The sequence below is a fragment of the Balaenoptera ricei genome, chromosome 11 (genome assembly GCF_028023285.1).
Source record: "Balaenoptera ricei isolate mBalRic1 chromosome 11, mBalRic1.hap2, whole genome shotgun sequence".
NCBI lineage: Eukaryota > Metazoa > Chordata > Mammalia > Artiodactyla > Balaenopteridae > Balaenoptera > Balaenoptera ricei.
Window position 1 is genome coordinate 13,362,151 of NC_082649.1, and position 16,659 is coordinate 13,378,809.

The window sequence follows — 16,659 nt, forward strand, 5'->3', positions numbered from 1 at the left end:
TCTGTTTGGTTTCCAACTCGAACTGTCAGATGTTCTACCAGTTCGAGATCCTCCAGCAAGGCCCTTCAGGAGTTGCACCAGAAGCAAACACCACCCTGTACATCTCTTCTGGATCATCCAAGCCCAGGCAAGCCCTTGCTCAAGCAAGTGGAGGAGGGAAGGAGGCAGCCAAGTGTCACCATGGCTACCTGTGAACATTAGATTCAAATCCTGAATCCGCTGCCGCCACTGTGGGTGCTTTGATGTGTGTCCACTGCAGCTTAACTTTATCCCTTCCAGCAATGGGACCGCTCTCCTGCCACCCAAACTGACAACCTGCTAGCCCTAACAGCTGAAAGAAACACCATTCAAAACGAACTGCCAAGGGCAGCAGGTGTGGCTTTGGGAGCCCAGGATAGAGCATCTAGGTTAGCACAGCACCGCGCCCATCCTCAGAGCCTTTGCCCGTCCCGTGGGCTCCATCAAGCCCAGCTCCCACAGCTGATATTCCTGCTCTACTAGCCTTAGGGTTACTGCCATTACCAGGGACAGTCAAGAGTCAACTGGTGACAGAGATAGAGACATAAAAAGGTTTCCAAAGGAGCCTCTGACCTAGAGGAACGCTTCACACATTTAGACAAAAAGGGGTTTCTCAGGGTTCAGAGAATATGCTGACTTCATATCCGAAAAGGTCAGGAGATTGAAGAGATATTACAACTATCATGGTTTGATGCTGCATAGATCAACAAGCAAACATTTCCTGGGCACCTACTATGTGCTCAGATCTGGACCCTCTGCTGCGGGCAACGAGGCAAAGAGGAGGATGAAGAAGTAGCCTGAGACACTTGCTCACAAACCTCAGTGCGCAAGAGCTATCTGTAGTGAGTTTCTTGGGCTCAGCATCCCCAGAAATTCTGACTCATCGAGCCTGGGGTTGCTAAATCTGCAGCTTTAATACACACGTCCAGGTGATTCTGATGGGGGAGGTGCTGGGGCTTAGACCACCTTTGAGAACCACTAGGCTATGATCTGACTCCTGCCCTCAAGCCTGCAACTCACAAAGCAATGCACAGCCATAGAGTTTGGTTTTTTTGTTTGTTTTGTTTTTTGTTTTTTTTAAGATGCAGGCTCTAATTGTTATAGGAGCTCATAAGGAGAGGCCAGTCAGTAAGTCCTGAGCGTTCAGGGCAGACTTTGTGAACGTGAGCTGGGCTTGGTGGTCAGGCAGGACTTGGATAGAAAGAGACAGTCCCATGCAGTCGTCTTAACCCAAACTCCCAATTCAGCAGGACATGGCAAGAAGGCAGATGGAGACAGGAGCTACAACGCTGTCACCAAACAGGTAGAGAGGCTTCCTATGTTGATTGCAGGGAAGAGACTGTCACCAGGAGAATCATAAAACTGGCATCTCCAGATAACACCGTGTGCATTTTCATCCTGCCGCATTCATGTGGTTTCCTGCACTTCGTAATTTAACATTTGTTAAGAGAAAAAAAATGCTGTTATGAAACCCAAATAATGCACTGCTCTGAGGCAGACAGCCAGCTGCTAACAAGAGTGACATCTGAGCATCATTTAAAGTGTCATTTGCAGCTCTGCTTCAGAAAGGGGACATTCAGTAAGAAAGGGAAATAATAAATTCCGTTCAACGTAAAACAAAGTTTGGGGCTCCACAGGGTTAAAGGACTGGCAGATAACCCATAACACAGTGACTGCAAGCACAGAGAAACAAGAAGTGAGATCCCCAACAGAGAAATAGAAGACAATAATTCAAAAGAAACCTATCTCGTTTATTCGAATATTACATTCATAGAACACTGCGCCATGTTTTCTGTAATGCTGCAAGGGAATAAATTATGAACCAGATACTGCAAGGCCTGCTTGACCAAAGGGCTGACTCACAAGATCAGTGCCAGAAGGAAGGAGGACCCCAGGTGCCTGCCACCTTTTCTTCACACTGGCTGGTCCGGGGAGCCCCCTGCGAATGATGACTTGCCAAGGGCACACAATAAATTCAGATGAGCAAGAATCAAAGGGTAGTATTATTTAATTAACTTCACTAGAGTGAGCTGTGGAATTTTAAATTTGCAATCAACCTCAGACATCATTAAGGTAGTGGTGTTTTTACAGGTGACTCATTTCAAGAGGGTGGATACATTGTCCAAGGTCACCAGGATATGTGAGCAGAACTGGGCTTCCATCTGAGGTCTCTTGTTTCCAAGAAATACATTGAACTAGACTGATGAAACTTCCTTGGAAGTCCACATTATTTTGCTCTAGAGTTTGGAATTTATTTACTATTTATTTATAGTTCGGAGCATTTGCATTCCACCCCCAAGACAGACTGTCATTCAGGGTACCATGTTTAGTTAAAAGGTTCTCAACAGACCCTGTTGAACAGGATCTGGAAACTCCCCATGCCTCTCACCTTGCTCATCCCAATACTTCACTTATAGGATAACAAACATGCCACTAGATTAAATCTACTATCTCTTGTATGATTAATCCCTTATGCCCTCCACTGAAATGGAATATATGGAAGATAAAGTTTGTTGTTTGTTTAGTTGTTTGAGTTTTTTTTTTTCTTTTTGGTCTTTCCTAACTACAAATGCATTCTGCTCAAATCCTGCTATTCTGCAAATTTCAGAAAGGAACACACTAAGTCAGTGTCATTGCTCTCTTGGCTCTGCAGCACTGGGTCAACATTTCCTCAACATCCTGTTGCTTGGGTTGTAGAGAAATAACCATGAACTTGAATAAGATGGCCTGGGACACCAAATAAATGATGATGGATGAAATTTACAGCTAATGAATGCCAAGTCCTTCGGATGACTTACCCAAGACCATTCGCATTTCAAGACCATTCGTTCAGGCTGAGGTCTTCTCTTTCTTGTTCATGGTGTGTAGCAGCACTACTTTGGAGGCCTCAAAATAAACTCTTTCATTTTGCTCCAGAATGCTGCAGTAAAACAAAACACAACACCAAGTCAGAATGAAAAATAAATGCCACTTCAAGCAATTCGTTGATATTCAGGGGGAAATCCCTGGCCTTTCTCAGATGTATATTTTATAACCTCAAACAAGCATGTTAATTAGCAGAATGAAGCTATCGCACAATTGATCTCCATATGGAGCCCTAAAATACTGGTGATGGGGAGGGAGGGAGGAAGAAAAAAGAACAAAGCGCCTGCTCGATAGGCGCTGCATTTTATGACATCTACCACTGGTAATGTGCTTGCAAAGTTTCAAGTTTACTAACTGAAATAAGTAAATAAAGAAGGATTCATTACGTTAAAACAGAGATACTGATGTGCAGTTCTCGAGGGCAGAAAGTGGAGAAAGTTATGTTTCAAATTAAAATTCATCTAATTCTGCCCATGAAAGACTCAGACTGAATGAGCTAACAGTAATATTTTTAAATGAAGGCTACTAGGATTGAACAGAAAAGGCAAAGTGTGAGAGACAGGACATTTTCCATTTTGCACTACAAATAGGTAATTGATGGGTTTTCATTCTGACTCTTGACATATCTTGATAAATACCTTCTCCACCCAAGCTGGAAAGCGGCATTTACTTTACACACTGAATATGAAATGAATGGGTAAAATATGCATGCCTCTTTACCCCCACTCAGAGCAGCTGATAAAGCCCACACATTAGAACTGTGTGTGACAAGGTCGCTCTGAAAAGTTCTCTTCTGCCCTGTGAGCTTCCAAGGCTCACTTGTCACAGGGTGTTGTTCTAGCCTCTTCTGATGCTTAGTCAAATCCACCCCACTGTTTGTTCTTTGACAATGGCCATTTGAGAGCCTGGAAACGGTCTTCAAAAGACGTTTGCATCCTCTTTGAGCCTTTTCTGAGCTCTTCCGCATCTATTCGGAAAGCCCATTGGAAGGTTGTCACCCAGTTCTCTAACTATGGTGACTGCATCCTACTTGTAACTGTAAACCCTCTATGACTCTCCAAAGGTCCCGAGGCAATCGCCAAAGAGCTCATCATCAAATGACCCAATTGTAAGAGAGAGGATATACTTTCTGTGCCTCACTAGGTTGCTGTGTGAATAATCAATTCCTTGAAAGCCTTCTGAAGCTATTACTTTATAGAATACACAACGTTTTTTAAAAGGACTTTTTTTTGGGGGGGGGTTGTGTATTACTGGTTAAATTCACGTAGGCACTTAGAGATTTTGAGGAGAAGAAAGCCGCTCTTGGCTAATGTTTAAACAAGTGAGTTGAGTGTAAGGCCGTTATATTTTCAGTCTAGCTGGAAGAGCGACTGCCTGAAAATGGCAAAGGCTTTTTTATTTTCTTGATGCTATCAATACCCACCGAAAGTGAGGTTCTAACGATTTTATTAGTTTTCTGAGCAGTTTTCATGAAATGTAACTCAGCTCCCACTCAAATGTGTAACAGTAACATATTGATACACATCAACACTGAGCCAGGAAGTTCAAAGCATGACAAACTGTCGTTAGCTTACCATTTTGGTAAAAACAGAATTTGGAGAGAGAAGGATTTAAGCCAGCCCACTGAGAGTTACTGGCTGGTATCAATCTTCTTTTACTAAAAATAAACTGCTGCAATTCTCTTATTTGTTTCCAGCTTTATGTCCTGGTATTTTAGAATTGGAAATGTCTTTGTCATCTAGTCCAAGATTCTTCTGCAAATAAAGCTGCTGGCCCAGAGAGGGTGAGGAACCTCTTAAAATCACAGAGCGAGTTAATCTGTGCCTTGACTAGACTCTGGGTTTAATCACTCATGCCCACCGACTCTTAACGGGCATAATGTCACGGAATGTAATGTTATGTGTTGGTTTGAAAAGTTTACCAAAAGCACAATACTTTCTCATGGTACTCTTTCTCTCTTTTTCTGTTTTATTCTTGCCCTAAAGAAAGAAATTTATTTCTGGACTATATTCTGGTCACCAAGTAGAGCCAATTGATCTGGGAGAAGCAGAATGCCTCTATTATTAGCTCAGGGCCCTTTACTGGCTGCCAAAGACAGGTGTCCAGAGGAGTAAGGCTTAGACTATTTGCAGAGGAGAAAAAAAAAAAGACTCATCTAAGTGACAAGATTCTCCATTCTTACCTCTGTAGATGTGAAGAATGTGAAAGTGATTCATTTTGTGATTTATAGCTGACCCTCAATTACACATAGTGCATCAGGCATGAAACAATTTTTATCAAAAGAAAACCACTGAAAATTCTACACACCTCCTTTTAAGCAAGAACTGCAGTATATTTCCCTCCTTTGGCAAACTTTTCAGCAGTGCTGCTAATCGCCCACCAAACAAACTGGCTTGAGTTTAATCTCCTTTGCCTGCACATTCTTGTTTGCCAGCTGAAGTTACAAACAGAGATAAGACCAAAAGTCCAGAAAGGAGAAGAGAATGCCGGAGGCCTAGAGCATTCATCGATATGGCGGAACACTGAAAGTTGGCTACGTAAACAAGGATTTCACTCCAGATGATATCCTTACAGGATTTTAAAATTTGATAAGTATTTTTGTGATAATTTTCTGAACAGTTATAAGCAGAAGCAGCAGCAAAGTACACTATATCAATGTAAATCAAAAGCTGTGGTCTAAAAGCCGTGAGTTTTTTTTTTTAATCTTAGTTTTGCAGCTAAGTGGATTTTTAAATTTAAGTCACAATCTCCTAAGTAGAATTAGTTCCTTATCTATCAAATAAAGGGACATAAGTAAGTATTCTCCATAATGAATTCTCAGTGATAATTCAAGTTGGTTTTATATGCAACTGAGTATACCATATCAAATAAAATCTCTACAAACACAATTTTATCTTATATGATTTATTAAAACTCATTTTTATCCTAAAATCCAACAATTAGACACAGATTGCATAGAAAGAGAGTAATGGGTTCATGGTGGAATAACCCCTCAGTGGGGAATTAGTGTTCTAATCCATAAATAGTGCTGGGCAAGTTAGCTTTCCATCTGGAAAGAGTCAGATCCCTCCCCTACACCATTCAGAAAATAAATTCTAGATAAATTAAACATATTAATATGTGTTTACACAGACATACATTTATACAGCATTTATTATACATATTTATATCATTTTATACAATAAGATACAAAAAAATAATGTTATAACCACAAAAGGCCTTGTAGGCCATTGTAAAGACTTTGGCTTTCTACTTTAAGTAAAATGGGAAGACACTAGAGAATCCTGAATGAGCAAGATAATGATCTGCCTTGTTTTGTTTGTTTGTTTGTTTTGTTTTTTTAAACTTTGGGTTTGTTTATTTATTTATTTATTTATGGCTGTGTTGGGTCTTCGTTTCTGTGCGAGGGCTTTCTCTAGTTGCAGCGAGTGGGGGCCACTCTTCATCGCGGTGCGCGGGCCTCTCATCATCGCGGCCTCTCTTGTTGCAGAGCACAGGCTCCAGATGCGCAGGCTCAGTAGTTGTGGCTCAAAGGCCCAGTTGTCCCGTGGCATGTGGGATCCTCCCAGACCAGGGCTTGAACCCGTGTCCCCTGCATTGGCAGGCAGATTCTCAACCACTGCGCCACCAGGGAAGCCCTGCCTTATGTTTTAAGGGATCTTTCTGTCTGTTGTGTGAAGAATAGATTATAATGGGACAAGGTTGAAAACAGAGCCCACTTAGGCTACTGCAAAAATTCAGGTGAGACAATACATGGACCAACGTGCTGATACTGGGGGAGGAGGTTATGAGAACTGGTGAGATTCTGGATTTATTTTGAAGGTCAAGTTGACACATGGTATAAGAGAAAGAAAAGAGTAAAGGATCTTTCCAAATTTTTGACCCAATCATCTCTAAGAATGGAGCTGCTATTCACCAAGATGGAAAAAACTGGGAAAAGCAGGTGTTGGGGAGGCCCATTTCTCCATATTAAGCTTAAGATGCCTATTAGACATCCTCGTGAGGTATCAGGTAGACCCGTGGATGGATACACTGGAATTCACCAACATGTGGATAGAAGATACAAGTGAAAGCATGAGTTACTGTTATAGGCAGCCTCCAAGATGGTTCCCTGTGATCCTACCTCTTGATATTCATGCCCTTGTATAATCCTCTCCCCATGAGTATGGACTGGATTGAGTGCTTCTAGCAAACAGAGTGGGGCAGAGGTAATGGAACATCATTTCCAAGATGAAATGCTCCAAAAAGACTGTGGCTTCCATCGTGACATCTCGCATTCTCTCCTGGATCACTCACTCTGGGGGAAGACAACTGCCAGACTGTGAGGCCATCCTGTGCAGGGGCCCACGTGGCCTGCTGCCATCTGTGTAAGTGAACTTGGAAGCAGATCCCAAGTGCACACACCCCGCCCCATCCTTCAGATGAGACTGTAGCCTGGGCTAACGGCTTGACCATAACCTCACGAAAGGCCTTGAGCCAGAGATGCCCATCTAAGAGGTGCCCTGATTCTTACTCATGGAAAGGTGAGATCGTAAGTATTTGCTGTTTTAAGTCACCAAGTTTTAGGGTAATTTGTTACATAGCAATAGATAACTAATACAGTTATGATGCGCAAGGCACTGTCTAGAAATTTTAGATGACTTTTTACAGTTGGAGAAACTGAGTCACACAGAAGTTACATCACTTGCCCAACACCACACGTATGGGATGGAGGTAAGAAACAAACTCAGATCATCTGACTCCAGAGCTTCAGCTCTTAATGACCGCATGTCAAGACCCGTCTAGAGTACAACAGATAGCTAATGGGAAGCAGCCGCATAGCACAGGGAGATCAGCTCCGTGCTTTGTGACCACCTAGAGGGGTGGGATAGGGAGGATGGGAGGGAGATGCAAGAGGGAGGGGATATGGGGATATATGTATATGTATAGCTGATTCACTTTGTTATAAAGCAGAAATTAACACACCATTGTAAAGCAATTATACTCCAATAAAGATGTATAAAAAATTTTTTTTAAAAAGACCCTTCTAGAATAATCTATTCTCCTACTTTGAATGTGCATACCTGATATTTGACTTTCTACTGCAAAAAGTGCTAACACAACATAGTTCATACAATCAATGGCCCATATGCATTTTTACCACATTTCTTAAGCTGCCCCATAGTTTTACAATTCTTCAATTTTTGATATCCCAAATACACTACAATCCATACTCAACTGTCAAAGAAGACGGAAAAGCAGCCTCTTGCTGTGTGAAGAGTAACCTCAGTCTGGTTAATTTCAGTCTGGTTAACCTGGCTGATTTAATTATCAAAGCATTTCCAGCACAGTTTGCTAATGCTCTAATATATTCCTATAGACTGAATGTGGTTCTTTTGCACATGTAAAGAGTTCTCCCTCAAACTACTAAGTGGTAGGGAAACAAACAAGATACTGAATAAGACAGTCACAGTAAATTCTGCTTGAATTTTTTAAATAATAAGGGAAAATCAATTTTCAGTTCACAACAGAAAGTCACTAAGGATGCCAACAATATTAAGTTTTTAAGTAGGAACTGTCAAGACCGGAATATAAAAAAACAAAAGCTCTTGAACTGTATAAAATACAAAGGCTGTTGTCCCTTTAATTATTATAACAAATTAAGACTTTTCCATTCTTTCCCTGACACAGACATGTGAAATACAGACAGAGAAAGAAATGATCTCTGCACGTCTGCTTCAATGCAAATTTAGAATGGCACTGTCGTCGGAAAGGGCTGTTGCTGGTTAATCCATCATTCTTATATTTTAGGAGGGAAACGCCCATCAAGTAGCAGCCAGCAACATGTTCCCCAACCACACTGTGGAATATTTTTCTTTTGTTTTAACTGTTAGGATTGTGCCCAAAACCAATGGAAGCCAAAGAACTGGAAAGGAAGAGTCATTAAAAAAAAATACAAAACCCACTGCCATTTACAAATCTTTCTGTTACAAAAACGGACTGTGTTTTATAAAGGCATGTGGTGCATCACCAAAGGTATCCTTTGCCATTTAAAAATACCAAGCAGTAGTAATAGCTCCACAGCTAGGCTGCTGGGACTTAATGTGCAATTTGGACAATTTGTGTGCGGATGAGATTACTTTGTCTTAGGACACAAGGAACAGATGTGTCCTAATTAACACAGAAAAATGTTTAAAATAGAGTTTTAAAACATATGAGTTTGGAAACAGAAGTTAAAAACAGCTTCAAAGATTATAAGCAAAATAGTACAATACAACAAAGTATGAGTAGTTTTCTTTTTAAAAAGAGAGGAAAAGAGAGGCAATCACATGAGGTGGTAAATTTCCATGGGCCTTCCTCTAAATAAAGTATGAATTTCAAGGAAAGTACCTGATAAAAATTGCTTTTTATTTTTGAAAAATGGGGAGAAGGTAACATATATCATATATTAGCCAGTGTGGTTTAATGGGCTGATAGATGCCATTGTGGAGCATTATGTTACCCTAAAAATAAAAAGGAGAAAAAAAGGTTGGAATAAATTTGGGAAACACCTTTGAGGGACTTTAGTGTATTAATATGTATGGTAAATCTCTAAGAGGCGAGAAAGCATGCAGCTTGGCTCAAAATACATTTGAACACAGAATACCTTTTTCCAGAAGAAATAAGCAATCCGTAGACATGCACTGACCAGTATACACCCTGGTGAACAATATACTAGGCCAGTGGTTCTCTAAGTTTTTAGTCCCAAAGTCCCCTTTACACTCCTAAAATGCACTGAGGACCCCAAAGCCCTTTCAATTACATAGATTACATTTAATGATAGTTATATTAGAAATGAAAACTGAATTTGAAAATATGTATTAATTCATTTAGCTTTAGTAACAATATACCCATTGCATGTTACATAAAATAGCAAAATAACCATATTTTTTTCAGAACAAAAAGTTAATGAGAAGAGTGGCACTGATTTACGTTTCTGCATATCTCTTTAATGTCTGACTTAACAGAAAACAGTTAAATTCTCAAATGTGCCTCTGAATTCAATTTGCTGCGATATAGTGTTTGGCTGCAGCACAGGGAGAAAAGCTGGGCTTCATTTTCAGCTAATGGTGGAAATTCTTCTTTCATGCTACACCAAAACTCGACAAGGGCTAGTTTCTTAAAGGGTGGTAGCAAAGCGGAATCTGAAACTTATCAATGAACTCTCTGTGCTCTGTTCTATTAAAATTCATTGGTTTGACTTGCATTCTGGATGGACCTTTTCCCATGCGTGATTTTGTAACATCAAGCACTGGTCACCGGAAGTGACCACTGACTTAATGCAGATTTTCGACCCATGTTCATTATACAACATCATCACACAACACGCAGTGTCTGAAAAGCCCCACCATACACTTGTGAGAGAACAGAAATGAATACCCAGTACTACTATAAAAATAGTTTTGACCTTGTAGGTGTCCTCCCTCTTGCCCACCCAAAAAGGTCTTGGAGGTTCTCAAAGTGAGAACTGCTGACTAAGGTGACCGTCTAAGCTCTGCAGATCCCTCCCAGCAGAAAAGCACAGAACTTCGTTTCCTTGCTGCCCTTGGCTTCTGTGAGCCTCAACAAGGCCTGTTAACCCAGGCTGGCCACGGCCATGACAGAAACCATGAAGGGATACGTAGGACAGGATTAGCAGTGAAGAAAAGATTTGGTTACTTGGATTCTCCCAGGTAGGAATCTGTGAAAGGTGTACATTTTAGACTTCTTTGGCAAACACTTTCTTCCAACCTAGGCCTTAATAATCTAGGAAGGATTTGTCTTAACTGAAGACAATGAACTTTTTAAAGTACCCTGAAAGGGATTCAGAAAGGCCTGTTTCATGAAATCAGTTAATGAAGTAACTATGTAGTGATGAACCATTATCTCTTTAACACCTAAAAAGAACTACTGTACAACACTGGTTATCTTTGGGTGTCAATGTACACATGTAATAATAATAATAGCTAATATTTCAGCGTTTAGCTTTCAAATTATCTCTTTAAGCCTTACAACCGTCCTAGATGGCTGACACTTTCCTATTTTTAATAAACGAAGAAATGAAGTTGAATGGGGCTAAATAACGTATTCAAAGGGCTAAACAACTAAGTGACAGGTTCAGGACTTCAACTTCTATCTGTCTGACACCAAAGGGTCTGTCTCTCTTAAGCCCTCACTATGCTGCTTCATTTCCAATTAACCGTTTACTGAACTTCAGTAATCCAGATTCTTCCTCTGGCAGTTATCCCCCAAATCATGCATCACTCTCATCCGTTTCCTGTTGCAAAGCGAACAGGTGCTCGATGAATCGGCTCAGAGCCCACCCCGATAAATGTACAAAGCAGCAAGATTCTTCTGCCTCCCAAAGCAGAACGATCATCCATGGAAAATGAAGTCTCACTCAAAAGCCGCATATGCAAGATGATGTCAAGTCCAATCTTTTGATGCTTAAAAGGTCATGAGGATGGAGCACTGCTAATGACATTCTGTAAACAAAACCCAAGATACACTCAGCTCATATTCCCTCTCCATTCCTCTGAAAGCACATTTATTAAACACGGGCAATGAAATGCCTGTCATCTCTAAGGCAGCCGAGTAAGGCAAGGGAGGTAGGATTATCCTTTTCAAATGCTTTCTAAACCCTTAGTTCCCTCGGGTCACTATATGTCTCTGCCCATTATTTCTCTCACATCAATGGCCTTTCTTCTGCTAACCCAGAATCATTCAGAACATACTGAATACCTTCCTAGGTTAGTCTTAATCATCTTCCAAGGCCCAGCTCAAGACATCTCTCCTCCCAGAACTAGTCCAGCTCTTCCTTTCCTCAAAGTGCCTCTGGCAGGGACCCCCATCAATACGGGTCTCCTGTGCACTCGCTGACTGTGGGTGACATGGCTTTATCTGTGTGAGTCTCATCTTTAACAACTAATGGGAGCTGGTGAGTGAGTGTTCTCGAGACCTTCTGGAGAATCTCCTACAACACTTCCCACATCGCTGAACACAAAATATTATGTTTGCTCCTGTTTTTCTTCACTTGGATGAACACTGAAGAACATAAGGATGTATTTTTATGTCAATTTTATTTTTAAACATATTTCTCTTCAGTCCCACAATTAAACAAATTAGCAGTGTCATTCAACCAGAAGTTTTAGATATGTTGAAAGAGAATAATAGTCTATAGTACAATACAATCAATGGCATTCACTGAGAAGCTCCATGCCAGTTTATCTGTGACATTCCATCCTAATGTGAATTGATTTTAGAAGAAAGTAAGACAGTATATACTAACCCTTGGCAAAAAAAAAAAAATTAAAAAAAATTAAAAAGGATGGATTTGGGGTACAACCTAGAAAACCACTGATTGTGTCTTGTGCTTTCTAAATGCTCAGCCATTCTTAATGACACCCTACCTGGTAGTCCCATGCCTCACTGAAGTGTGCTGTATATCTCTGTTTTCAATATGAGTGCCACAAACTGCCATGGAGCTTTTTAATGAATATTAAAATATTCATTTTAATATTAAAAAGTCTGTGGATCAAAGACTACACGATACAGAAGAATCCAGCTCATTCTCTTGGCATTGTACTCTTTAAAATTATGCTACATAACTTTGTATAAAATGACACAATCTAATATCAAGTGATAAGAACAAAAGTCCTTCAAAACTATGTCCAACTCATGAGATATTTCATTCTCCTCCCAAACTCCTCTTTCTCTCAGACAAACCAAATAAGTTCAAGGCTTATGTATTTGCAAGCAACGTGGTTAGGAGCAGACCTGTTTTGTTTTGTTTTGTTTTGTTGCCATGCCAAACTTCTGTACAGAAGTTAAGAAAGGAAAGCCACCGTGTAACTGCTCTTATCTAATTACGATGACAGATTACCTAACTTAAATACTGGATTCCCATTTGTAAGCTCCATCACTAGATTTTAATTTTGTAAAATTAAAGGCCATGAAAATGTTGGCCTCCCTCTGAAACTTCACAGCCTGACCTTAACCTTCTTTGCATATATCATTCTTGGTGGAAATTTTCAACAGCTACAAAGGTGCGGGCAAAAGGGTGTGTCACATCTTGACTTCTTAGTCATATTTCCTGATGTTGCCATTTTCGTATATTTAAAATATTTACTTATGGCAACATTTAAGTGATTATAGTTTAGGAAGCACTGTTCTCTTTTTTCTATCTTGGTAGAACCCCTTCAGTGTGCTGTACCACAAAAGAAAGTTCTCTGAATCAGGCATTACTTAGTGAAGGGCTAACGTTCATACCTGGTAAATACCAAACTTCTTCCATTGAAATCTGAAGTGAGTATTCTTAGTTTGGCAAACATTTTTGTCCTGCCTTTCATACTAGACACTAGGACAGCTCTAGATTAATACTGCTCTTTCACCTCCACATTTACATCAGTGGTGCCCACATCCACCTGTTCTCACTTCTAAGCACCCAATACCCCAGACCACCCAAGGGAAGCTGAAGATGCCATTAGCCATGGTCCCCAACCAAGAAGAGGTAAGCTAAAGGGTCATCAAGAAAAGCAGGCAAGCAATGTTGGGTGATAGGAGAGAGTCTGGGGGCCCATCACTTTTATGGATCCATTAAGCCTATTCCTAGTACCCCGACATCACTGAGTTGCCCAAACTAGGAACAACCAGCATCCATACCTCTGCCTTCCCCCTTATTCCTCAAGTGAGCTGTACCAAATTCTAACCATTCTACTTCCTGGTTACACTACTTGAATCCTTCCCCTTCTGTCCCTCCAGCATTGCTTCCTCTGCTCTCACCCACCCCTCCTGCCCGCCCACCAAGATTTCCAACTGCTCTCATGGTCCTCCAGTCAACTTTCCAGACTGCCACAAAAGCTGCCTCTAGAAAACACAGATCTAATGGCTGTATCCCCTCAAACCATGGACAACTACAGTACTCTTCAAACTATCAGTGAAGAGAAAGGGGAATGCAAAAAAATACATCAATAGAACATACTCTGAGATTCCCACCACCCTTCCCCTTTTGTTGTGAATGGGGCAAGAAATAAGGGATCTGGAGAAAATAGATGTGGAGAATACGCAAAGGGCCAAGAACCAACATTTCATTCACATATTTCTTTCTGGGTTTACTTGGCTCATCTGTATTTTGGGTCTTTAAAAAAAAATTCAACTTGACTTTTAATCATTAAAAATAATCCTAGAAGGATGTCCTGTTATGCATTGCCAAGTTGCATTGATGCATTTCATTACTTCTTGAAAGGCCACATATTAAAAACACTACTAGCAGTCAAACTAAAGAAAATAAAGTGATTCGAGATATTTTTTAAAGCAGTTACTAAAACAGAAACAAATGTTATTTTCAATCTCTGGCTCACTGTAAACTGACAAGATATGAATATGAATTTTACCAAGTGATGTATAATAACTGCTTCTGCTCACCAAAATCACATGCCAACGGCTCAATGCTACAGTTCATTTGGATGTTACATGTGGAATATGTCATCTAGATAACAAACCATCTTCATTAAAATAGACTTACTCTAGCTAATTTTTGAGATTGTGACATCATTCACATACAAAGCTTAGCAAATACTATTCTCAAATTTGATTTTACAGAAGTCATCGCCACGTTTTCAATTTCTAAACAAGTGAGAGACAATACCTGACAAACTGTAAGGTGATGCCATAGATTGTCTAAATCGTAGTCAATTCACCAACATATGCATTAAATATGTGCTTTGGAAAGAAATTCTGCCAGGTGCTTGTCTGGAGTATAAAGTATTTGATACGATGGATCATGCCCTTGGGAAGATTAGTCTCCATCTGGGAAGAGAAGTATGTACACAAATGGCACAACCTCTTTGCAATAAAGTGAGAGAATAAGAGGAGAGCCATAGAACTTCAGAAAGGAAATCACTTTATGTAGGAGAGGTATCAGGGAAGACGCCATAGCAAAGGTGGGCCTTAAGGACTGAATGGATAGGAATTCTGAACTCTGAAGTTTCTGCTCCTAAAATGGAAAGTCCTAGAAAAAGCTTCTAATCAATTTGTTGCTAGAGTTAGCATTTATTGAGCAACTATTCTGTTAAGAATTTCATAAATGTTACATGCACTCCTATATTTATAGCAGCACTATTTACAATAGCCAAGACATGGAAACAACCTAAATGTCCATCAACAGATGAATGGCTAAAGATGTGATATATATACACAATGGAATATTACTCAGCCATAAAAAAGAACAAAATAATGCCATTTGCAGCAACATGCATGGACCTAGAGATTATCACGCTAAGCAAAGCAAGTCAGAAAGAGAAAGACAAATACCATATGATATCACTTATATGTGGAGTCTAATATATAACACAAATGAACATATCTACAAAACAGAAACAGACTCACAGGCATAGAGAACAGACTGTGGTTGCCAAGGGGGTGGGGTGCGGGAGGGGAGGATTGGGAGTTTGGGATGAGCAGATGCAAACTAGTATATATAGGATAGATATACAACTATTACATATAGGATGGAGTCAGTGAATTCCCGAGTCATTAGTTCTCGAATATTAGTAAGCCAAAATCATACTTATATCAACACAACAATTAATCACACAGAGAAGATGACAGTCTTAACAAGAACAATCAAGGGTCAAAATCATTATATACTTTGAATATAAATATGGCTTGATACAATAAGGATTCGAATATGCCAGAAACAAATCTCATTCCCACAAATGTAACTGAAATGACAAGAATGTCAAGAATTTCATATACTTAACATACTTATTTATTCTTTCAATATCAGTACTATGCAATAGTTTCATTTTACACTAAATTATTAAGATATATATTTGTTTTAAAATAGTTATTTACATTTCGTTTCTCAAAGTGTGATCCAAGAACCTTTTATGTTAAATGTATCACAGGAGAGTGCACATTAAAAATACAGTCCCCGGGGCCCCACCCCTAACCCACTTAGCCAGGCTCTTAGGGCCCAGGAATCTGAATTTTCAACAAGTCCGCCCCTTACCCCCAAGTGAGTATTAGCTGCACATTCAAATTTTCAAACCCTTTGTCTGGAGTTTCCTCCGCTGCCTGTTTCCCTCTTGGTTTCTCTTCTATTGGAATGTATCTTTGCCACTTTAAATAATTACTTTCAACATTCTCCAAATGCCTTCCAGTGGAGTGTAGTCACACCACACCAAATGAAAGAAAAATTGCTTCTAAAACACTGAAATTATACCCCTGAAAAGAGGATTATTTCAAACCATTTTTATAAACCTTCTTTCTCAATGTCTAGCTCAAGTCAGCAAAAGTGGCACTGGTAGATGCTTTGGGTTCTGTGTAGGCAGAATAATGCACCCCCCACCCCCAAAGATGTCCCCATCCTAATCCCTACAACCTGTGAATGTTACCTTCCACGGAAAAAGGGATTTCACGGAAGTGATTCAATTAAGAACCTTGAGACGAGGAGGGTCTCCTGGATTATACAGGGGGGCCCAATGTAACCAAAGGGTCCTTAAGAGTAGAAAAGGCTGGCAGAAGTGAGTCAAGGGAGAGGTGACTGCAGGGGAAGGGGACAGGGAGAAGCACTGTTGCTGGCTTTGAGAAGGGAGGGAGGGCCCACAAGCGCCTCTAGGAACTAGAAAAGGCAAGGATGTGGATTCTCCCTGGAGCCCTGCTGACACCTTGATTTCAGCCTCGTGAGACCTGGGTTGGATGCCTGACCTATAGAAGTAGGAGATAATAAATCTGTGTTGTTTTAAGTCCCCAAGTTTGTGGTCATTTGTTACAGCA

The 16,659-nt window shown here is 40.3% G+C and overlaps 1 protein-coding gene across 6 annotated transcripts in view; it reads right to left on the reverse strand.

Moving 5' to 3' along the window:
* ATXN1 (ataxin 1) overlaps nucleotides 1-16,659 on the reverse strand; it is a 393,801-nt gene that overhangs the window by 293,993 nt on the left and 83,149 nt on the right. For all 6 annotated transcript variants that reach the window (XM_059937989.1, XM_059937986.1, XM_059937983.1 and 3 more), the window contains exon 3: nucleotides 2,817-2,938. The gene's annotated coding sequence lies outside the window, so the exon portion shown is untranslated. The remainder of the gene's footprint in view (nucleotides 1-2,816; nucleotides 2,939-16,659) is intronic.